Source organism: Leptonychotes weddellii, chromosome 8 (assembly GCF_054177405.1).
Source record: "Leptonychotes weddellii isolate Sample4059 chromosome 8, ASM5417740v2, whole genome shotgun sequence".
NCBI classification, from domain to species: domain Eukaryota; kingdom Metazoa; phylum Chordata; class Mammalia; order Carnivora; family Phocidae; genus Leptonychotes; species Leptonychotes weddellii.
This window is the reverse complement of record NC_138376.1, coordinates 102,396,182-102,421,945: the sequence shown is the minus strand read 5'-3', so window position 1 is coordinate 102,421,945 and position 25,764 is coordinate 102,396,182. Positions and strand designations below refer to the sequence as shown.

General features: G+C 37.1%; 1 long non-coding RNA gene across 2 annotated transcripts in view; it reads left to right on the top strand.

Moving 5' to 3' along the window:
* The window catches only part of LOC115938185 (uncharacterized), a 37,135-nt gene extending 14,122 nt beyond the window's left edge, over positions 1–23,013 (top strand). The window contains exon 3 of one of the 2 annotated variants that reach the window (XR_014147960.1): positions 22,837–23,013. This is a non-coding gene — a long non-coding RNA (uncharacterized LOC115938185). Of the gene's footprint in view, positions 1–13,229; positions 13,479–22,836 lie in introns of those variants that run through there. The other variant, XR_004073366.2, reaches the window with a different exon arrangement.
* Positions 23,014–25,764: the final 2,751 nt, after the last annotated feature.

The window sequence follows — 25,764 nt, the reverse complement described above, 5'->3', positions numbered from 1 at the left end:
CAAATAAACCAAGAAAACATTTTCCCCAAACCCATAATTTCCATGCTTTGGGTTGTTCTTGTTTGGATGTAGCCCATTTTAACTCTTTCATTTCATTCCTAAGGATCTTCCATTTTGACATGGTTATTTTTAAAAGTCATAGACATTGTAGCACACACATAGACATTGTAGCACACACCCTCATCTTTTTATTGAGCCTCCCTAGATGATGCAAGACCAATGCCTCCTGGTCCTCAGAGTTGTCTTTTTTTATACAGAGAGAGGTTAGGAGTGACTCATATACTCTCCAACATGTGCAAGAGGACAAGGGTATTTTCCCTAAATGATTAGAGTGTTTCAATTTTGTTTCTTACTAGAAAATTTCCATAAATGAGTTTTTAATTGAATTGTGATTTATAACAGAATCTTAATGCCCTTGACATCAAAATGAAAAGTAACTTAATATTAAAGTCCATGGATTTCAAAGGGAGCAGGTAGGAGTCAATATGTGCCATACTAACTGTTGTGTACTGGCGTTAGCCAATGAATCCCTACTTTACAAAAAAGCAGAATAGAGAAAATTTTTTAAAAAGAAATGATATGTACTATATAAATTGGTGGATGTTTATCCAAATGTTTATCCAACATTTTTTGGTCATTTATCCAAAGTTATTTCCACTGTGCTCTCCAGTTTTCCAGCTTTTTTTTTTTTTAAGATCTTATTTATTTATTTGAGAGAGAGAGTGAGAGAGAGAGAGCACAAGAGGGGGGGGAGCGGGAGAGGGAGAAGCAGACCCCCTGCCGAGCAGGGAGCCCGATGCGGGACTCGATCCCGGGACTCCAGGATCATGACCTGAGCCGAAGGCAGTCGCTTAACCAACTGAGCCACCCAGGCGCCCCTCCAGTTTTCCAGCTTTTAATTCTTATTTCAGTACAAATAACCTCATATCAAACCCAGACTAATCACTTCATGCTTTATTCCCCCAATTTTCTCATTCTTGGCATCCCCTATAACACTATTAGACAGCATCTTCTATTCTTTGCTTGAATCGCTGGAGAAACTTGTTCTGGACACTTCGTGTATTGTATTCTTACTGGCATATATAGCAAGCAGAACGACTGAAGGTGATGACCCTTTTACAGAAATCTCTGCCATCACAGGACATTTAGGTTTATCTCATCGCCCAGTTGTTGAGCCAGCTGCAAACAAATGAATCTGTGATTCTTTCTAGAACTAGAGATATGATTAAATACATCTGTGAGAACTCTGCAAGGGTAGAAGCTATCATAAACACAGAGTCACAGAGTCAGAGAATGAAATGTATATGAAGGTGTATATCAACAAGTGGGATATGCTCTTCCTAACAATGGGTGATCAGACTTTACAGTTTCTGTATCATGCTGTGTTTCATGCCTTAGTTTTTCCTGTGGATGCCTAGACCAGAGATCATAATGGAAGAAACACCATATAGGAATCCAGAGTCCTGGGTACCAGGTCCACATCTGCCACCATTTGTTGACATTTAACCTCTCTGTTCATTTTCCTAATCTGCATAAAAAGGGGATCCAGCTCAGTGGTTATTCCTAAAGGCCTGCTCCAGCTTGAGCATTGATTCTGCTTCTCCCCCTGCCTTGTTTGCCAGCCAATGAATAAGCACTTAATTGTTGCCTAATATGTACCTAGGTTGGATGAATTTCTTAGTGACTAAATAAATCTGTTTCCCAGCTGAGGCCAGGTCTATAAATGGTAAGTAAATTAAACCAATAGCATAAGGACTGCTCTACTCATATTTCTGCAGATTTTCTGTGAAGAGTAACTGAGGGTCAGGGAGCAACTGCGTGCATGGGTCTGGCTGCTTATTTAGCATCAGAGGACCTGCGCTAATCCAGGATAATTACTTTTCAGGTCCAGCTTATCATGGGTGTGTGAATATGGCCATTATTCAGATGGTGTCCTGTAACAACTTTCAAGTGATGGGTGGAGGGGAAGAAGTGAGTCATGTTAGTAGACATAATTACATGTAGTGGAAAAAAGTACTGGGAAAATTCAGTTAAACCCCACAAATACATACACATAAGTGGATGTGTTTAATTAGGATTGGGATTGTCCACAGGGCTATATAGTCATTAATAGTCTTGATTGATGTTATCTATTAAGAACATTTGTTTTCTCCCAAAATGTCTCATCCACAACTCTGTAAGGGATTCCTAATGTTCCACTATTAAGAACTGGTTTCTTTGAGTTAAGTCAAGGTTCACCTGTTCACATGGATATATTTTTGGATAGATGGTCCCATATGTTTTTAAGTTATCTTAGTGGGACTTTCTTTTTCCAGTGTGATAGCAAAGTGGGTCACACTTTAATTGTGTCACACAGTAAAAATGTTTTGATATGGACTAGGGAGATAACAGTATTTGAATGGCTGGGGAAGTATAGGTCTGGGAGAAGTGTCACAGTGGAGATAAATTGGAACCAGAATGGGTCAAGAGGGGAGCCTCAGACCCCAAGGGAAGAAAGTCAACAAAAGGAGAGACAGGAAAATAACATAAGATACGCTTAGTCAACTTCTTACTCTATTTGGAGCCTGTTGCTGATTTATGTTTACCTCTTGGTTATTTTTGATAATATGATGCTTCTGATTCTTAGTACTTAAAACATTATCTTTACATTTATACCACTGTGGAACTTCTGTGATGCCAAGTTTTCTTGTTAATTCTGTGCACTTATAAAATAGAATAGCCACAGGTAAATTGATTGATTTCTCCAAATCTAACGGAGAGATAAAAAGTCACTTTTCCTAATCTCTGATTCTAGAAAGCTCAATGGCTAAAGGGCAGGTAGGGAAAGAAGAATCACTACCAAAATACTAGCAAGGTTAAAAATACTACAGAGAAATACACGTTAAAGACGTATGTAGTAATCTTTATGTAGTAAAGTATGCAGTAACATTAACCAACTTTATTTTGCGCTCACCAGATGTTTTATATGTATAATCTCCCTTAATCCTGACAACTCTAAAAGGTAGCTACTATTTTTAACCCATTTTACAGATAGAAAATGAAGGCTTAGAGAGGACAAGTCACTTAGTCAAGCTCACTCTGCTATGCAAGGAGCATAGCATTGATTCGAATCCAGATTAATGAGGCTATGGAGATGGATCTTCAAACAACTCTGGCAGATAGCTCACTATAGTCGAAGGGTGTTGGTTGGCACATACTATTGGTGAAAAGAAAACAAACAGACCAAAACAAAAACAAAAGATAGTTACCCACTGTGGCATTTACGGAATCATATAAAAATATATTCAGGCTGAACTGCAATTGTCAGTAGCCAGCATTTGTGTGTAACTTTCCAAGCAGACTGATTGGCTAAGCGTTATACAAGTTGAATTAAGACGTCATTGCCAAACCTGGAAACTTATAGTAGATCTGTGACTAAGTAAGAAATTTCAGAGAAAATGGAAAATACAGCTGACAGCATTAGTAATTCAGCATTATTGTTATCCTCTGCATTGCTTCTTGTGTTCTCTTAGGAGGAGCACTGATGGGAAAATTCTTCAGGCTGGTTCAAATACTGTGGGCTAGCTAATTCTGGGTGTCTTTCAGTAATGCTGTCCTTTTGGTTACTGTGACCACATGTGTGGGATAACACCACCACAGTGGCATCCATGGCCGAGAGATACACAGCTAAGGCTAGGATGTTTATTCCATCCCACCCTCACTTGTTCTCATTCTCTGCATTTTTTTTTCCCATTGGGGTTTTGATATTTGATGTCAACTCAGCAGAATATTGACTTCAAACTGGGTTTTTCTCAGCCCCAGCTTAAGATGAAAAATAACATAAATTGTAACTTGGATGGTAAATCTCATCCATTTTCTAAGGCAGGGTATTGTTTCAAATGGTTATGTGGCTAAAGACAAGAGTTATATTCCTGTGTTACCTAGAAAGTTACACTCAAGGACTGAGACAAATAGAAACAACGCTATGTATAGGCATCTTGCCCAAGCTTTCTACACTTCCCTTACATCCATGCTCCAATGATTAGAACTCCTTTCTCAAATATAATTATATCTATAGATTAGCAAGAAAAAGACAATCATTGAAAACCAGGTGAAAGTCCCTAATATCCTTGCAAAGGGTGGCATATAGAAGACCAATAAATACCTGGGAAGTTGCTCAATTTCATTGTCACAAATAGAAATGCAAATTAAAATTATGGTGAGACATTATTATAGACAAACAAGAATAATGAAAAGGAAAAGGCAAACGATAACAAGTGTTGGGGAAGATTTGGAAAAAAACCAAATTCTTAGACTCTGCTACAGGGAGTATTATCTTGGATAACGATTTTGGTAAACTTTTTGTGAGTCTCTACCAAAGCTGCACATATGGGTACTCTATGACCCAGCAATTCTACTCCTAGTTTATATCCACAAGAAACACAAAGTTACATACACCAAAAAAACGAAACAAAAACAATAAACAAAAAACATGTGAAGAATATTCATAGCACTATTCATAATATCCAAACTGGAAACTACCCAAGTGCCATCAACCATCAACAGTAGAATGAGTAAATTGTGACACCTTCACACAATAGGATTATATATACAATGAAAATGATTCACAAACATATGCAACGGTATACAGGAATTTCATAGGCATAATGTTGAGTGAAAGAAGCCAGACACAAAAGAGTGAGTATGGTATGATTCAATTCAAGTAGAGTATGAAGTGGACAATATTTATGCCAGTATTTATTGGAAGTTAGAATAGTGCAAACTCGGGGATATAGTGCTTGGTAAAGGGGTTTGGGGCTGTTGGTAATGTTCTATTTCTCGATCTGGGTGCTGGTTACATGTGTGTGTTTGCTTTCATTGAGTTGCACCCTTATGACTAGTGTACTTTTTCTGAATTTATGTTATTTCTTCAGTAAAATAATTTTTCAAAAGAGATGAAGGAAGACCTCTTCTACAATACATTAACCTAAGTATCACATCAGTGAGGTTACATTTATCAGATTAGTTAGCAATCTCCTTGAAAAGCAGCAGTAGAGATTCAACAGGATGAAACCGAGGTCAAGAAAGTTTTGATATGGATGGGAAGGTAGCAGAGAATCTGAAAGAGTTATGAGCACAGTAGGCCCAGATGGAGAGCTAGTGTGGGTCCAGCTGCATTTAGGAGGCAGCTGTGGATACCTCAAAGGGCCTGGATCAAGGCAGGTGTGAGCAGGCAATGAAAGAAAGAGATTCTGGGATATAAAATGGAAAGCTGGAGGGTAGGACCTGAAAATAAACCTCGTATTTCACAATTTGCCTGGGGCTAGATCTAATCAAAAATAATGTTGATGTTATTCCAAGTGACATAGAATTTAATTAAACTTTCCCTAATAATTCAGAACAGTATACCTTTCTCCCTGCAAGCCTTGGTGATCTTATACGGTATTTCTTTCTTAGTTCTTCATTTACAATTCACTAGAAGAAGGCTGAAAATGGTGGGAAGGAAGTGGAATTAAACCCACATAGAACATTCATTCTGCATGGATTTCAGACGGTAAAGGTTTACCAATAAAACCATGTGATATTATACATGAATTACCACTCAGAATAGTCCCAACACTAAATACAAGGGTTTCAATTAATAACATTACTTCAGAGATAAATTTTATTTAGGGAAAATAATCTTCTGTGTTCATTCATTCACTTATTCCATAAATACCTGATGGATTCCCATCATATGCCATTATTTGGTACTTATCTTCAAATCTATAAGAACATGAACTATAGAAACAGTCCCAAGCATAAATGCCTCGAAGAGTTGGAAATTATGACTGAAGTATAAATCATAAAAATTGGAAATAAGAGAGATGGCATGCACCCCAAATAGAATGTGTTCTTTAGAAATCTTGCTGATGAGTTAAAAAACATGGTAGAGAATTGAGAAATAAATAAAATAGTATAAAATATCCTGCACTTGAAATTCTAATGAATGTTTCTAATACCAGTTTAAAATGTTGACTTTTCCCTGTATGTTTAACAGTATTACCATGCAAATATTGAGTCCTTGTAATGGAACTCTTGTGGTGTTTATTTTTGTATACATGTTGAAATGGCACTATTTCTACGGGGAGAACATGTAGTAGAGAAGCCACTTGTTTTCATCTCATTTTCTGGGACCTGTTACTCTCTTGGGTTGCAATAAAGACCACAGTTGCCACAGTAGTTTTCAATCTAGGGGGATTCCTTTCTTTCTTTTGGTCAAGGATAGCAAAGATGGCCTCAAACCAAGATCTACAAAGTCAACAGGCCGTATTCACCTTCTTTCCTTTCTGAATGATTGGTTCCTCTTGGCAGTAAAAACTTTACTTTTGTCTTTCAACAAAAATGTTGCTTAATCTCCATTGGGTTTCAATCCTGTGATCCCTTTTTCCTTCCTACAGCCTATTTCCCCATTTTTAAAAGAAGATACCTGGCTCCTCATAGTTTGAAATACAACACATATCCTTAAATCAACAGGCTGTTTTAAATTTAGGAAGTGAAGCCTGATCAACTGATGTTTGCTTATGGACTTTTTATTACTTAGGAAAGAGCTGGTCCACCTTTCCTAGGCTAACCTGGCCCTGAGTCTTAGAAGCATTCTTCCGGAACACCTCTTACCCCAGAAAACTCTATAGGTATCTGCAGTTGCAATTAACAGAGCTCTGGAACAGAATTCTAAGTGAGATATAAAATTATTCTTTGAAAGTCATACATTTTTTGGTTCTAGTTTTCAAGTCATTTTTCCTTTTGAGGCTTGTCATAATCTTCCTCTTGAGGTAACTCTCATCTTCTCCATCACAAATCACAGAGGGCTTATAGATTAATAATTCCAGTGTTAATTGAATATGGTAATTCTGCCTCATGACACTTTGTGTGATGTTACATGAATACCATAGGGGAATAATGCTGTGTAAATCTAGATTCACAAGGAGAACTTGGTGTCATTTATATCTATATCCAGTGCCTTCAGAAGGTTACTTAGCCCTCATTTTTTCTTTATCAATAAAATTAAAACAATTCTTCATTATGTTATTTGGACAGTGCTTCAGATGATTGAAATATTAATGGGAAAATCATTCAAAATTAACATTTTCCACGAATTTTCTGTTTCCCTGAAATTTGATAATATAAAAGTTTTTTTTTAAGAATCATAGGATTGATAAGGAGCTTAAAATTTCCCTAATTTACAGATGGACAAAACAGATTTGAGGAAATCTGCCACTTTCAATGTCACCAAGAACTCAATCAGGTACTTAATCATTGTTCCCCCAAAGGAGATATTCCTCACATATTCTAGAATGAACAACAATTCTGGATTTCTAAAATGACACAACTGAACACAGAAATTGCTAAACATGCAGGTTAGCCTAGATCAGACTTAGTTCTAGTAAATTACAGCTTCTTCCTCTTATTATTAAAGAACAAAATGAAAGTGATTAAGAAATATATTAAAGACTGTACTTACCAGCTCAAATAGAATGGAACACAACATGAAAGTAATTTATCATTCAAGAAATATTTGCAATAACCAAGCTCTGACTTGGGTATACTGGGGGTGGGGGGTGAAATATGAGCCTTATGGGGACGCCTGTTAACATCCCTAAAGCCTTGGTTATCTTATCCAAAAAATGGAGTTGGAGCTCCTGGGTGGCTCAGTTGGTTAAGCATCTGTCTTTGGCTCAAGTCATGATCCTGGGGTTCTGGAATAGAGCCCCCTCACCCGCCATTGGGCTCCCTGCTCAGCAGGGAGTCTGCTTCTCCCTCCCTGTCTGCCATCTGCCCTTCCCCCCACTCCTCCTCTCTCTTGCTTGAATAAATAAATTAAAATGTTTTAAAAAAATAAAAAATGGAGTCAATATGATACCTACCTCATGAATTACATGAGATAATGGGGATTAAACAAGTTAATTCCTGTAAATTATTTAGCACAATACCTGGAACATAGTTGACACTCAGTAAATATTAGTGATTTTTATAACTGTCATTATTATTTTACATACAGAGGATTGTTGTTATTCATGGTAGTTGTGTTCTAAAAAGTCCCTTCAAACATTTAATTAACAAATACTGAATCATTACCCCTAGGGAAAATACAGGGTTAGGCTCCCACAAACCTGGTCAAAATATTTTCATCTGCTGAACAATATATACCACTGTTTTATGTGTGCTTCCTTTTAAAGACACCTTCTTCAATATGTATTAGTGATTCATTAACATTGAACTCATCCAACAACACTATAACTCATGCCTCCATACAGCTTATCTAACACACATATCTTCTCCATAAGTCCCATCACAGCTTTCTTGCACTGAGAAACACTAGACAATACTTTCGCACTACAATTGGCAACCATTTTATATTGCAAAGTCATCACCACAAAGCACAAAATGTGGAAAAAACATCACAAGAAATAGACCGTGAAAAGAGCAATTGTTCAACTTCAACTGAGAGCGTGCACTTCCGGTGACTCAAATATTTTGCTGCTGTGTGCACATGCATGTCTGCAAATCACTGCGAGACCACTGTGAGGGTTGATTTTGGAGTTACAAATAAATGTTAGCCAGTAGGTGAATTCACAAATACAGAATCCACAAAGAATGAGGATCAACCGTATTGAGCATTTGAAAAACTAAAATGAATTCCATTTGCCTAGATAAGAGTTTCAGGAGGGAAGCGGCAGGACAAGAAGTTTGGAGACTTATACTCGTGCCAGAAAAGGCAGGATCTGGTAAGGCCTGTTAAGAAGTTACTCATTTTTCTAATAATGAGGCCCCATCACTAAAACTTTTGAATGGAAGAATGTCATAATTAGATTTGTGTTTTATAAAGAGCACTGGCTTATAAAGAACACTAGAATAGAAGCAACCCCTAGAATGGTGTCTTGTACATGGTGCACACTCAATATTTACTGAATAAATTCCATATTTACTGAATGCAATATAGAGATCAGTTTTGCTGGGGCTGGAGGCAAGGCTGGAGGTAGGGAAACTTTAAGATGCTACTGCTATTCAGTATTGTAGTTGAGGTTCTGGCCAGGGCAGTTAGGGAAAAAAAAATGAAATAAAAGGCATTCAGATTGGGAAAGAAGTAAAACTATGTCTATTTGAAGATGACATGATATTATACATAGAAATTCCTAAAGATTCCAGTCAAAACTATCAGAATAATCAATTTCAGCAAGGTTTTAGAATACAAGATGGGTATACAAAAACCAATTGTTTTTCTATACAGGAGCAATGAGCAAACCAAAAATAAAATTAAGAAAACAACTCTATTTACAGTAGAATAAAAAATAAAATACTTAGGCGTAAACTTAACCAAAAAAGCACAAAATGTATATGCTGAAAACTATAAAACTGTTGGAAAAAAATTGAAGACCTAAATAAGTCGGAAGACATCATATTCATAGATTAAAAGACAATACTAAGATTGCAATCATCCCCAAATTGATCTGTAGATTCAACATAATCCCTATGAAAATTGCTACTGTTTGTTATTGTTGAGAAATTGAGGCTGATGCTATAATTCATATGAAAATTATTTGACCCAGAATAGTCCAGACAATCTTGAGAAAGATCAAATTTGGAGGGCACACAGTTCCTGGTTTGAAAACTTACTGTCAAGCTACAATAACCAAGAGAGTATGGTAGTGGCATAAATACAGACATAAAGACCAAAGGAATAGAACTGGGAGTCCAGAAATAGACCCTCACATTTGGGGCTGGTTGGTTTTCAACAAGGGTGCCAAGACAAGTTGTTTTTTTTCTAGGGGGTGCTGAAAATGCTTTGGGCTTAAATAGTGGTTATGGTGAAAATACTAAAAGCCTCTGCAATGTACACTTTAAAAGGGTAGATTTTATGACATGTGAATTTTATCTAAAACTCTTTTTTTAAGAATTCTGTAGGATTTCCAGTTCTGATCGTGATACAGTAACTGCTAAGAGAATCATCCTCCCACTGTTAATCAACACAAACATGGATAAAACTTAAAATAGACTTTTAAAGCCTCGGGTAGCAAGTGGTAAACAACTGTCACTTTTGAGAGAATGGAAAAGCATGAGATGAGCCTTATCTTTTCTGAACTTGAGCACATAAAATTGAAGCCCAAGTAGAAATAGTAACTTGGTGTAGCTGAGGAGGCAATTGCCTGATTTCAGAGGTGTAGAAGAAGGTAAAATTTGAGGGGCAGGTTCCCAGAATTGAGGGAGTTACTCAGATGAGTGGGGATAAGTAAGCATGGGGGTTCCATTGCTTCCTAGGACTTGGCAAGCAGCAGAGAACAGCTCCTGTGAGGGAGAGCAGTGATGAATATTTCAAAGTTTTCTCTGTGTTAGGAGAGTGGAGGGAACGAGGAAGAAAGGAGGAAAATGAGGTGAAGAATAGAACATACAAATGGATATATTACATAGCCACAGTGACACTAACCATGGCAAGCTTTGATTTTTCAAGTGATTAAACAAAATCAAAAATGTCTTAAATAGGGATGCCTGGGTGGCTCATTTGGTTAAGCGGCTGCCTTCGGCTCAGATCATGATCCCAGGGTCCTGGGATCGAGTCCCACATGGGGCTCCCTGCTCAGCGGGGAGCCTGCTTCTCCCTCTGCCTGCTGCTCTCCTGCTTGTGCTCTGTCTCTCTCTCTCTCTCTGACAAATAAATAAATAAAAATCTTTAAAGAAAATGTCTTAAATAATTATTGTTACTGACAATGTCAATCCATAAAAATTTAAGAAAAGTAAAAATAAAACCTGTTAAGTAAATATCTACTAAGTTTCGTATCCAAAAGACCTATTAATTGCAAAGAACACCACCGTAGACTGATGATAATAAGGAAGGTAAAGTCTAAGAATTTAGTGGAATTTATTTAATTTGACAGATTCTTTTTTTGGTGGGATGATGGATTGTGAAAGGAAGAGTGATAAGGAGAAGGGAGAGAAATTCTAAGATAGTTTATACACAATAAATTATTCTCTAAAACAAAACTCTTCCAGAAATATGTTTTTCTGACAAGATCACTCCCATTAGTCCATGCAGGTAGGTGGAATCCTTGGTTTAGAGTCAAAGTAGGTTCAATTATACTAAAAGCAGTATTCAATTTTAAAATAAGGGATTAATGTCCACAAAGGTGTGAATCAATCTTTTCCAGTTAATAACTGGCCCTTGTGTCCTTTTCATTTGAGTGAAGAATACATCTGTCAGTTGCAAACATTTATCCACCTATTGGCTGGGCTGGACAAAAAAGTCAATTGAAAATGAGGCTAAGAAAAACATGAGCCTAGTCTTATCACATTAACAAGTGATTTTAAAAATTGTTTTAACCTTGTAGTACGTGGTTAGTCATCACCATGTGCACCACTAACTCAAGCTAGATACTTGTTCTTTTGCCAAATAATGTCACTTTAAATGTGTGCAAGTATCAATATCACAGTGAAATTTAGGACCTAACTTCTGACAAGGTGTGACCACATGCATGGTAATGAAATTGCATCTGTTCTCTTAAAATTTCTCTTCTAAAGATGCTTTATTTTAGGAGAAATGGAACCCATTTAAGTTTAAAATATCCATTCAAGACAGCTATGAAAAAATAAACTGTACTGAAAAAAATCCTAGCTCTAAGTATATATATGGATTTGTTATTCACTGTAACTCATTGGTAATGTTTTCTAAGGGACTAAATTTTTTAATACATTATGTATGAGAAAGCAAAGTTTCACTGTGTTGTATATTAGGTTAAACCCTTTAAAATAAATACTAGACAGTGAAATTCATCACAATATGCCTTTATTTAACATTTTCCTGCAGCTAATGTTCATTTTTTAAAGGGCTGGCTAAGGGCCCAAAGAGGATCATGTAACACTGAAAAAAATCCTAGGTCCCTGGAAGACATTATAGAGACATTCCAGTGTATTTACTTTTTAAAAAATGATATTTGTCAAATTGTTAGCCATCTATTAGACTGTGCACTCTATGAATATACCACCATTTTAGAGTGTTGATAATACATCTTATTGGACTTCCCACTAGCCAAGAGTTCCTGGTAAAATATTTTCCTACCACATAAGCCACTAGTCATCAACCATGTCAAACAACATTTTCAATTTGGATAATGAAATTCTAAGTTGACTGTACTCAATAAATAACAGAGATACATAATGTTAACCATATAATATTTTAAGCATATTTAAATTAAGCTATAAAAGATACAAGAATTTAAGGCAAAACATTTATATTGATCTCATATACATAAATCTATTAACTACTATGTTTTACAAATGCATAATTTTTAACCCAGCCTTCTCCAGTATGGAATTTAATGGCATATATGGAGTAGATATATTTTAAAACTAGGAGCAGAAATCTGCTTTAAAAATATCAAATAAGTTAACATAAGCTCTGTTCTCTTTGATAGATAAATGGAGAAAATATACAAAATATAAAATTAACCATTTTCATCATTTTAAATGCACAGTTCAGTGGCATGAAGCACATTCACATTGTTGTATAACCATGGCCACCATCCATCTTCAAAATCTTTATCTTCCTAAACTGAAACTCTGTACCCCTCAAAAAATAAGTCCTCATTACCCACCCCTGCCAGTGCCAGTAAGTACATTCCATGCTTTCTGTCTCTATGATCTTGATGAATCTAGATACCTCCTATAAGGGGAATCATATGCTATTGGTCCTTTAGTGACTGGTTTATTTGACTTAGCATGATGTCTTCAGGGTTCACCATGTTGTACCTGTGTAGGAATTTTCTTCCTTTTTAAGCTTGAATGATGTCCCATTGGATGCATCTACCATGAATGCACACTTTATTCAGCCATCCATCAGTGGATGCTTGGGATGCTTCTACGTTTTAGCTATTGTGAATAATGCTGCTATGAATATGGGTGAACAAATATCTATTCAAGTCCCTGCTTGCAATTCTTTTGGGTATATACCCAGAAGTGGAATTTCTGGGTTCTTCGCATATATTTTTAATAAGTTCTCAGCTATACCCACGGGCTTGTTTCATATTTTAAAGGTGATTGTTGCTCTTTTGAGGGACTCAGTATCACTATATCCCTCCCCTTAACGTCTTCACAGTCAACACAATCTCCTTGCCCAGGAAGCATTGATAAGATCTCTTATGAAACAATGGAAGGAGGTTTCTTAAGATGGTCTACCATTCTTGACCTATTTATAAATTCTGAATATTTGTTTTGTTTAGGGACACTGAAGTTTTTGCTTTTGAAGTACCAAAGCTGGAAGAAACTTAAGAAAAAAAAAAAAACCCACAAAACTGGTGTCCATTCCCCAGCCTTCACGTACAGCCTCATCCTGATTCAATGTAACTCTCTTTTATTGAAGGCCTCTACAAGACAAAATTTCAAAGCCTTCCTTATCAATCTCTTCCTATGTTCAAATCCGTTTCAAAAGAAGTTTCCTCATATCTAAATAAAATCTAATTTCGCTGTTACTCTCCCTGCTCTGTTCCTTTGTCAGCCCCCTCTACTCACTCCTTTCCATTCTGAACTCCACATCACTCCCAAAAAGTATACACAGATCTTTGGAAATTCAGTGTTAAATGTCACCTCTTCTTGGAAGTCCTTCCTGATCTTCCAGGGTGGTTATAATTTCCTTGTCTGAAAAAATGGAGGGAAAAATGTCCTCCTTTCATTGATCTGTTGTGAGAACTTGATGTGAAAAAAAAAAAAAAAGATATGCTTAAGCAGTATCTAACGCACACGGTAAGTTTTCAATAAACGTTGGCTGTCCTTACCAATGAAAACAACATTTAATAGAGGATGAAGAACAGTTGCTTCCTATCATTATATTATATTTTTCTACATATAGAAATCATTATTACTTTACCATTTAGCCAAACCATCTTTTTGTTTTCTTTTCTACTAAATCGTATTTTCTTACCTTTTATCTATCCTAAGCTTTCTTCCCTAAATCTTTACTAAATTATTCTCATCTACTTCAGCTTCACAGTCCTAAACTAGAAATTAATTTCCAAGTCTGGGAATGAAAAATGTCAAATACAACTGGAGATGGGAAGAGGAGAGATGCTAATTTAATATTAGTTCATTGTTTGCCATCTTTATAGTGCTTGTTCTCTCATAATGTGTTGACACGATATTATGCTCTTAGCCTCTTTGGCTCACAGGCCTCCCTTGCAAACATGATGAAAACTATGGATCATTACATGCCTCCTAAAAAACACACACACAATTTTACATTAAAATTCTGGACATGTATGAAGCCCCCTGAATGTTCCAGGAGTGTCCATAAATCCAAGATCAACACTGAGTATTGTATAATATAAACATAAAAATCTCAATTGTTCCAGTTTCCTCTGAGATACATCTCAGATTTCTTGCCCCAATATTTTATCCCATTCCACCACTTGCTGTCTATACCTCTTTACTGATTTCCAGTGGTTAAATCAAGGCTGATTTAGCCAAATGCTCCAGATACTACAGAGAGGGATTAAGGGAACAAGATAAGGGATTATGTTTATGTATCGGATATATCACTATCTCTTTTCTTTGCACTTGCATAATCAGTGTTAGGAAACTCCTCTTTAGGCAAAAAGGTAACACAGTAAAGAAATGTTAAATTCTTTAGTGTATTTGAAAATCCTAAACACAAAAACACTTAGTTTCTGAATTCACATAGTCGCTCAGAAAATGTACTTCAATCCAGTTTCCTTCTAAAAATGGTTTTCACTAGACTACACAAAACTTTGAACTATCCTGGTAGATTTTGTAATGTTTTTGTGAGGTATTAAAATAAATTGGATAACAATCTAATTAAGGTAGACTAAACTTGATTCATCCAAGGGCTTTTACACCAGGGAATAAGATTTCTTTCTAGTCTGTAATATTCTTATACATATATTTGTGGGTAACCTGTCTCATTTGATAGCACAAACTATTACTACTAAGAACAGGAGAAACACATAGGTCAAACTTTCCCTCCAAGATGAGCAGAGCAATTTAATTCTAAGCCCAAAACATTGAGTACCAAAAAAGGTCTTAACAGTGTCTTCTTCTGCTACTTTAATTTTAAACTTGGTCTATACTAAATACAACTTTAACTTCATTTTGGTCATAATTTACCTTATTACATGTTTGATTGGCTATGCCTTATTCTTTGATACTCAGAAAGTGTTCCAGAGAAGTACATGCAAATGGTCAACCATCCCTATTTGTCTACTTGTGTAGATTCAGTAGTTGTAAGTTCTGCTGTGTTGTATATCAGCAGCAACCAGTCAGATGACACCACTACCCCTGAGTAATAGACATAGAGAGTGGTTAGGGACACAAGGTATCAGTGAGTAGGAGCTTGACGATATGAGTGAGAATTTAAGGCAATTGCTTCCAGTCAAGTTGTGGAGTAATTGATGAGCAGAAGGGAAGGAAGAAAAAGAGTGATTGAACAGCAAACGCTGAGAGATCATCTAATTTCACCTGCATTTTCTATAAATGAAACATAAAGTAACTGATTACTCTTAGATTAGTACTGGGGACATGGTTTAGGGGGAAAAATTAGTCATTTGAGATTCAAGAAACCTGAATTCCAGACTTAAATTTGCCATTAATATTAGGCAAGATAGTTTTTCTGTGTCTCAGTTGCCAAAATGTTAAATGAGAGGATTGGGTTAGAATTCCATGATGCTAATCTTTAACGAGGCTGTTTTCATTCCCAGGCTAATACTATTTCATTTGAACATTTACATTCTAAATATGAGCACAGTAAATGGTGGTGTTTATCATCAACTTAACATCAGGAAGTCCTCGTTATAATAATAGTTATAATCATTACTCAATATTAGCTATTACAAGATGGATAATATGATATATTTTAAAATATGTTAAAGTTATACTTTTTAAAGTTATTAAGCAAATTTTTTTTCATTTTTTAACAATAGATAAATTATTCATTTTTTAAAATATATGTAGCTCTTACTGAGTATCACCCACATTCCTAGGCCCTGGAGATAGATCCGTAAGCAAAATAGAAAAGGACCCTGTCCTCAAAGATAGAAAATTGAGAATAAAAACAAATTGAGAATAAATACAAAATCAAGATAATCTCAGAGTGTGATTAATTTCTTTTAAGGAAATAAGAGTGATTTTTATGGGGACTATTGGGTAAATGTGACTGGGGGAGGTGGGAAGATGTTGCTATCGATTGGATGGTCACTTCTAAAAAGGAGAAGTTTGGGCTAAGGGAGAATATCATGAGAATAAACCATTTCTGCTGAGAGGCACAGAGATAGGAAGGTACAAAAGTTATGTAGAAGGAATGATGTTGCCCTTCAAAGAACAGCAAGAAGGCCTGTGTGGCCTAGTATGGGATAAAGTCTGAGGGACAGGCAAGGGCCAGCTTGGAGAACAAGTTAAAAGTTTCCACTGAAATATTATTAAAACCCAGCTGACTATAGATAATGCTGCCTTCTGTGAAATGGGAATGTGGGGAGAGTGGTATGTACTCAGGTGTGTGTGTGTATGCGTGCATGTGTGTGATTTGGACATGACTATTTCTTAAGAGAGTCGAATAAAACTTTTCTGTGCATCTCACTTCCTTGTACAGAGACTGGCCAAGGACAGAGAATGGGTAGAACCTGATGTAGAAGTTCAGAAGCACACTTAGTGAGTCCTCATACATGACTGGGAAACTTAGAGCTGAGTTTGGGGTTGGTTAGAGAAAGTGGAATTATCCTAAAAAGGAGAAGAGGGTGTCTGGTCCAGGTGACCTATGGCTACAGGCCAACATATTTTTAAGTAGAGAAATCACCAATATTCAAAATTTTGTGTCATCGCTAAGTAAACGACTTTAGTCTTGCCAAACTTTCAGTAAAGTCAGGGACACGGACAGATACTTTTTGTTAGAATTGCTTTTTTTGAGGGAATCAAGGAAGATGGCTGAGTTCCATGTTTGAACTGATGCAGAGCAGTAAGTATGGAAGTGATGTAGGAGTGAGAGTCGGAATCCTGTGGACTCTGGCACTTGAGGCCGGAAGAAACCATGAAAACACAAGTCCCCCAGAAATCTCAGGGAGAACGTCAGCTGCATGGCTTGAGCTGGCTGTAAGTTATAGAAGTGTTCACTTGTGCATTCATTTTCAGTATCTCACCGCTGTGGAGTCTCTTGAAGGAAAAGAAAGTAATTGGAAGAGGTAGAGAAAGAGAGAGAGCACGCAACTTTTTTCTTAGAAACTGTAAGCACCCACAATGCCAAAACATCAGTTTGGTGAGGAAAAACAAGTCAAGTTAGTCGTTTAATATGGAGAGTACTTAAATAATTGGCTGGTTGACTAAGTTTTCACTTCCCAGCAGCTTGCTTTGTCATAAAAGAGACAGAGCTCAAACATAAATATTTAAGAGTAGAAATACATTCATTTTATTCCCAATTCTGAGACATTCATAAACATGTTTCAGTTTTATCAGCAAGAATCCATGTGAATGACTTGTCCCATTTGCTCTGGGATTCTGGAGTTTTAAGTGGGCCAGGGTTTATCGAAGTGTTGAAAGATATTATAAAGCACTTACAAGTATTCAGCTAGTCAGACCGCTCAATTAGCTGAACATTTATAACCTCAAAATTTTGACAGAGCATGATTCATGTAGGAATGACCCCTTGGACAACAGATGGCTTTATAGTAGGTATGCTTGAGAGAAAGCACACAAAGCAATGTGATCTGAAGGAATAAAAACGGAACATATAGAGAAAGTAAAATTGAACTTAGAAGCATGGATTGTACTCTTAAATAAAGGAAATTGTTGAAAAATGTAGATGATATATTTTTAATGATGGCGGTTTTTTAAATGTTTTATTTGAGAGTGTTTAAGACAATCATTTATGGGACATGCCACAAAAACAAAATAGACCAAAATTAATATCTAATTAGTATCTAAGCAACCCACCCTAACTCAGATTATAAATCTAAATTAAGTATTTAGAAAACAATAAAAGTAACAGGGTTTGGGGAGTAAGAACCACCATGTCAACCAAAAACCTAAATCCACAGCATTTTAATTTCTTGTTTTTTTCTTTTTTTCCTGTAGTTGTTGGATGCTTATATTCTGGAAAGTATTCTGGATAAGCATTAATTCAAAGGCATATTTTAGGATGATATTTTTACCACCAAAATATATCAAGCTTTGATTAAGAGGGTTTTATCAGTTTTTAAAGGAGAATCAAAGGTGATGTAAATAAAAACATATACTTTCAAGTATCTGCAGTATTTCTTAAAACTGAAGTTAATACTATATAGAAATTCACTTTGGAGAAAGAAACATCAGATCCCCAAAAATACTTGATATGAATCCATGGAACAAATGCAAAATGTCCCTCTCATTTGGAGCCTATTATGGTACACATTATACTGGTATAACTCTTCTTTCCTTTCCTTTCCTTTCCTTTCCTTTCCTTTCCTTTCCTTTCCTTTCCTTTCCTTTCCTTTCCTTTCCTTTCTTTTCCTTTCCTTTCCTTTCCAATTTCCTTTCTTTTTTTAACTTCCTAGGAGCACAAAACTAGTCACCATAAAAAAAAAATTCATGGAACAAGAAGCAATAAACAATTTCTCCCAAAGGTCCAAAAAAAAAAAGAATCTCCAATGAGAAAAAAACAGAAAACAGAAAAACCATCAGGGACCAAGGAGGAGAACAGGACACAGGACACCCCATGCCCCTGCCAGTGCTCATTACAGACGTGTCCTGACCCCTCAGAAGAGGTGTGCCCATCTGTGGTTCAGGAGAGCCAGGAGCAGTCATATGTGGGTGATTAGATTTTCCACACTTACTGCTCCATTTTATAGACGGATCACCAGAGTTCCTATAGGGCAGTATGAGGACTGCTCTCTGACTCTACCGAGTTAGCAGTAGGTAAAAACAGCACGGTCCTTAAATTCAGCACTCCTTACCTCTTCACAACTGCTGCGTAGTTATTAAAGTCATAATAAAGTAGGATTCCTACTTATCAAGTTTTCTAAAATAAATATAAAATATTAACAATGAAAAATCAGTAAAGACAAAAAATGCATTGGCTTATGCCTTTTTGCCTTTACTTAGTCATTTCACCCCTTAACACTATTAAGCAAGAAACATTTATGGACTAGAATGCTCATTCTCAACTAATTGTTCATACAAACTGTAAATGAACACTTTAATATTCTCATGCTTCTTTGGTCCTCGTTACAACTCTGTAGACCAGGTTATAATTTTTCTTATCCTCATTTTATAGATGAACCTGAAGTTTAAAGAAAATAATTTATCAAAAATCAAACAGCTAGTACAGACAACAGTCAATATTAAATAAAGAACTTCTGCCTATAAATTACATTCCACCTCCTTTAATCATGTACCTATAACCGTAATGACTCCAAATAAATATTCTTCTAAAAAATAATTTGTTACAAGACCTATTATCCACCCAACAGGGACACATACTAAGAGTATAATTCTTGAGTAATTTTCAGGGTGATCTTGTAAAAAATATATCAGCACTCTGAAGATCATTTTTTATACATGAAAAATATTTGTTCAATGCCCCTAATTTGAATCACCCAACAAATCAGAAAAAAATCATACTTCAGCATCTTAGACATTCACTATTAATTCCTCAAACCTTTTCTTTATATATTCTTTTTCTTTTTCTAGTTTGAAGAATAAGAAAACCTATTAGGAAATTTAGCTGTTACAAGTAAAACTGAATTAAAAGAAGAAGAAATCAGGAGCAAGAGAGAGAGAAAGAGAGACCTAACAATGATACTAGGTTTGGGGGGTGTTTTAATCATAGTATTAGTCGAGGAAAAAAATGAAACACTGTGCTCTTTGGGCACACATAGCATTTCTATGTACAAGAATGATTTAAAATTGGCATTGGCTTTAAATATTGCCTATGAATGAACTCTTAGAATTAAAAACAAAAACAAATGCAACACACATAATTACTGATAGAAAATACAATTTAAACGCAAAACGGTTAATTAGCAAGCACGGAATATTCCACAAATTACTTACAAGGACGAGCTAAGCCCTATCAAAGCTTCTGTGGTCTGCTTCTATATGAGATACTCGTTGTCACTGTATAGATTTTTTTGCCCTTCTGCTAAACATTCCATGACTTTCTTGGCAAGACTGAATGTAAGTTATTCTTATAAAATACCAGAACTGTCATAATTATGATTTTTTAGTATTATCCGAATTAATTGCAACTTCCAGCAGGGACACGGACTAAAATAGCAAGAGCTGCGGGTGATCTCAAACTACTCTCAGCATGTCCCAGCGAGTACTTGGCCAGGAGCACAAGTTACTTAAAAAAAGCATGTAACCCTTTAGGCCCGACAGTCAATTAAGGCCTTGGTAGAAATGTCAGCCATAAGAATGAAAAGACCTTTCAATTATTTACATACAATTTTCCTCTAATTAGTGAGAACTGATTTTAATTTTTTCCCCCTCTTTCCTCAAACAGGACCATATGGGATCAAGTTTAGAAGGGCAGCTGCTTCGTTAAAGACAGAGAGAGAGAAAATGAGAGCAAGAGCGGAGAGCCAGGAGGGAGAGAGAGAGAGAGAGAGGTAGTTTTTCTTGTCAATCAGACCTCATGATTCTTATAGAGACGGGGTCAGCAAATGCCTCAGCTTCGCAGTCTTTAAAGATTTGTAAGGATCTTTGCTAGGGGCCATGCTGGTGATGTGAAACAATAAGACATTTTCAAAAATGCCTGACAAAGGAAGTACAAAGATAATCAGCAGAGTATAGTGTCCCAAGCTCCATCTACTCTACTTTGATTTGGTAGTTACATGGCTTTCCAAATAACAGTACATGTACGTAAAAAATATATAATGATTTAAATATAGTATAGTCAAAATCATACCGTAAAATTACCTTCGTAAAGCAATTTTGAAAAGACTTTTTGAAATATTTGAGTAGAATTGACTCTGGAATAATTGTAAGTACTATCCAATCTCTAATATCAATCTGGAGTTGACATATCTTTAGGGGCACAGTTTGGAAAAACCTTCACAAAAGTACATGCATTTCATTTTTTATTCTATGGAATGGACAATAATGTAATAAAATTTCCTTTTGTTGATGTTTTCGCTTTATTTCTAGGTATCTACCTCTGGAGGAAAGAATGTTCTGGGTCTTTCTAATTACATTACCTCTTTAATATAACTTTCTAAAGTGTTTTTAGGTCATCGGCTTATGAGGAGAGACTTAGACGTATTTACACTTTTAAAAGTAGAATTTGAAAACACACCACCTTTCAGAGCTTGATTTATTTGTATTTATTTGTTTCCAAATGTTAACTTGGAATTGCCACGTGGGAATTTCCAAAGGAGGTAGCAGGCATATGATATTTCTCTAGCAGTGTTTACAGGATGCTGACAGTAAGAAAGATTGACATAAAAGAAAACATTAAGCATTCACAGTTTTGTTTCCATTTATCCTGACATTGTTACTTAAGACAAACTACCTAAACGTTCTTAAAATCCAACCCTATGCACAGGAGCCCGGCAGTGCTTCTAAGTCTTCCACACGTGGCTTTAATTCAAATAAGAAGCAATTTCACCATCTGACTACAGGTTAACTATCCCCAGAAAATCCCCCTGCATTCCCTGTACCACTGTATGAAGATAGGCCCAAACCAAAAACCAGAACATTCAAAACCGAACCAAAAACACCCAGGTAAAGTCAGAAGTTACATGGAACAGCTTCTGCCAGCCAATAAGACTCCTTTCTGTGCGAATAGGATGTTCAGTTGATTCGGTTGTCTGGGCAGGGAAGTAGGCTCTCAAGAACCTGGGAGTATGTGCAGATTTTGTAGAGAATGGGAATGGCTTTCTCTTTCTGCTTTCTCCCATCTTTAGTCTGAGCCATTATGGAGAAAGATGAAAGCATCATAGAAGAACTCAATCTGGAGTTTTGGGGCAGAGAGGGCTGGCCTTGGAAAACATCTATCCTAAGGGATCCCCAATATTTTATAATACAACAGGCTCCAATGCCACCCCCAAGCTCGTGTAACTCATGAAGGGCAATAGCTGCCCGCTGACTTTGTGAAAATCAAGTCCATTGGCCCAAACATTCTCTTCTCTCAAGCTCCTGGAAGAGTTACCTGCCTTCTGTCAAATGCCTTCTGTCCCCTTTCTGCCATCAGTCACTTCTAGTTGGGAGAAAGTTCCCCTTAGTCCTGAAGCTGTTGACTAATGAATTCCTGACTCCCCTTTCCCTCACATATCAGTAAAATCAAAGAAATTATAGTGTCATTCAAAACTAGAGTCTTGGGCAACTGTCATTTTACAATGGGCTGTGTGAGAATGGCTTCCTTTTAACTAGTCCCCATGATTTATTCCAGATTCCTCCATTTTAAGTCTATGTTATATGCCAGAAAGATTTTTCTAAAATGAAACATTTCCAATTTTTTTTTAAGATTCTATTTATTTGACAGAGAGAGAGACACAGCGAGAGAGGGAACACAAGCAGGGGGTGTGGGGGAGGGAGAAGCAGGCTTCCTGCGGGACTCGATCCCAGGACCACGGGACCATGACCTGAGCCGAAGGCAGACACTCAACGACTGAGCCACCCAGGCGCCCCAAAACATTTCTAAGTTTTTAAATTTTCTTTCCTAGTTTAAGTCTTCTGTGGCTCCTCACTACCTGTATTTATAACAGTGATTTCAAACACAGCGTATGCTTCAAAAACATCATGATATACCCTTCACCTTCAACGTGTTAGATTTGCTATTTCTAAGACGCCTCCTGGAGAAGGTCTGCTAGAGTGGGGATCTTTCTCTCAAACCACTCCAATCCATTTTTGCAGGTAGAGATGGACTAAAAGATTGCCGACCAGTATAAAGAAGAGCCTGATTCCAGGGTGGAGAACAGAAATTGAAAAAATAAATAAAATAAAATATAAAATAACAAAAGGAAATGAGGAAGAAAAGAGAAGGCAGGATTTCTTTGCCAGTTCTGAGGAGATGGCCTAGTAGGTATCAGTAGCAGGGAGGGCTGACTGGGGGGTCGGAGGGGGAGGAATTAACGGAACGGTCACTGCCAACACTGGCTTCCTGGGCGTGCCATGTGAGCTGTTGCACACCCAGGAGCCTCATGCCTGGGTCACGTTCTGTTTTCACCATCTTGAAAGTCTTAACTTTATTTTTGAACCTGTGTTTTACAACTGAAATCCAGTGAGACGACTGAGCATTCAAGAGTAGAGATGTGCTCAGTATGTGTGTCCGCTCTTCCCTGTCTCCCCATAAGCACAGAATTCTGAGAGACTCACTCGCAGTGTGGGAGTTCGTTGACACTGTGAGTATAAGCTAAATGCGTTATGTCTACAACTGAGTGAGCAGGGTGCTGACAGCTCCAAGAGGCCATGCTTTCCCCGAGAACAAGAACATACTTCAAATACAGAAAAACACAATGATGTTCTAAGAAACACAGTGACCAAAGAACCCTCTCACATCCTCTCTTTCTTATGTTACTTCCCTGAATTAGCCAACCACTTCAACTAAAAAGAATGACATTGGGCGCCTGGGTGGCTCAGTTGGTTGAGCGACTGCCTTCGGCTCAGGTCATGATCCTGGAGTTCCAGGATCGAGTCCCGCATCGGGCTCCCTGCTCGGCGGGAAGCCTGCTTCTCCCTCTCCCACTCTGCCTGCTTGTGTTCCCTCTCTCACTGTCTCTCTCTATTAAATAAATAAATAAAATCTTAAAAAAAAAGATTCTCGGGTGCCTGGGTGGCTCAGTTGGTTGGGCGACTGCCTTCGGCTCAGGTCATGATCCTGGAGTCCCGGGATCGAGTCCCGCATCAGGCTCCCTGCTCGGCAGGGAGTCTGCTTCTCCCTCTGACCCTCCTCCCTCTCATGCTCTCTGTCTCTCATTCTCTCTCTCGCAAATAAATAAAATCTTAAAAAAAAAAAAAAAAGAAAAAGAATGACATAGACGGGAACAGAGAAACAGAACAACCCGTCAGTCCTTTTCCTTTCAGTCTCTCCTTATCCATCAGTAAGCCAAAGGCAAAGACTGTTGGTAACTATGTATGCATATAGACAAATGATACAGTTGTGTTTTGCGCAGCACCCCTGCTGTTCTAGTAAGAATGAAATACACATGCACATACAGGCTCTGAAATGTGAATTGTGCAACTTTAGTGATTTCACATACGAGTCAAATGCTCTTAGGTTTGCATTTAAAACTGGCACTGTACCATATAAAGATGAATGGCAAAATTCATGTTAAAGTTTTAATGTTTCTTTACTTAGAACATTAAAAGCAAATAACAAAACACCATGGCAAACTGAGAGAGAGTGACCATAGAAGAAGGAAAAAGCTTTATATTTTAGGAAATTCCTTACTCTCAAACGAGGGGCCCTGCATTTTCCTTTTGCGTTGGGCCCTACAAATGATGTACTTGGCCCTGCCACTTCATTACCTGCAATTCTCATTTTGGTTTCCATAGTTGGGTTGAGTTTATTATTCAAATCACAAGTAAAAGGCTACTTGATAGATTCTTCTCTATCTTGTGGCTTGACAAATTAGTTCTAGGGCCAGTTGAAGTACGGACTAAATGCTCCCTTTTTGCCATGATTGGGACATAGTCAGAATTGTGGCTGGGGTGGGAGGGAGCAGAAAGAGTGGTTCATCCCTGGAGAAAAATTCTAATATATAATGTTTTCAACAATTTTTAAAGGCAATATATTCACATGGTGGTTGTTAGAACCATGGGGTTCTTAGAATCACCTAAGGACCCCCTGTGAAATACTCAATTAAAATATCGGTTTTGAGAATATGGGGTCTATGGATGTTGGGCTGGGCTTATGTCCTTTACAGGCACTTTCTTGAATGCAAAGATGCCAGCACCCAACACAGTGACCAATGTGGAATAAACACACCAAGGAACGTGTGAAAAATAAATCCTGGGTTACCCTTGGTCCCACAATTTATGGCAGATGTAACTATGAAAATAATGCCTTCCTCACTTAGTTTGATCTAGTTTTTTTATTCACTGATAACAAAAATGAAGGAAAAATAGGTAAAACAAAGGTTATACAGATAAATAATAAGAGAAAAATTACCTTCTTTTAAATTTGGGACCTCTTGCCTTGGTAAGAACCCAGAGTGATTTTGGAGAATTTCTCTGCAGGATTGAAGAAATGGGGCCGAGTATGGGGGGGTGGGGGGAGAGGAGTGGAGGGTGAGGAAACTGAGCAGCTGCAGTAGGCAAGGGGAGAGGGGGAGACCTCCCAGGCAGCTCAGGAGGTAGTGATATTGTAGAAATGTCTAAAGGGGATATTTCAGTGATAAAATTCTCTCCTGCTTCATCTTAAAATGAAATCCACAATTTCTTTTTTATTTATTTATTTATTTATTTATTTTTATTCTTATGTTAATCCCCATACATTACATCATTAGTTTTAGATGAAGTGTTCCATGATTCATTGTTTGTGCATAACACCCAGTGCTCCATGCAGAATGTGCCCTCCTCAATACCCACCACCAGGCTAACCCATCTTCCCACCCCCCTACCCTCTAGAACCCTGTTTGTTTTTCAGAGTCCATCCTCTCTCATGGTTCGTCTACCCCTCTGATTTCCCCCGCTTCATTCTTCCCCTCCCGCTACCTTCTTCTTCTTTTTTTTTTCTTAACATAATTGCATTATTTGTTTCAGAGGTACAGATCTGTGATTCAACAGTCTTGCACAATTCACAGCGCTTACCAGAGCACATACCCTCCCCAGTGTCTATCA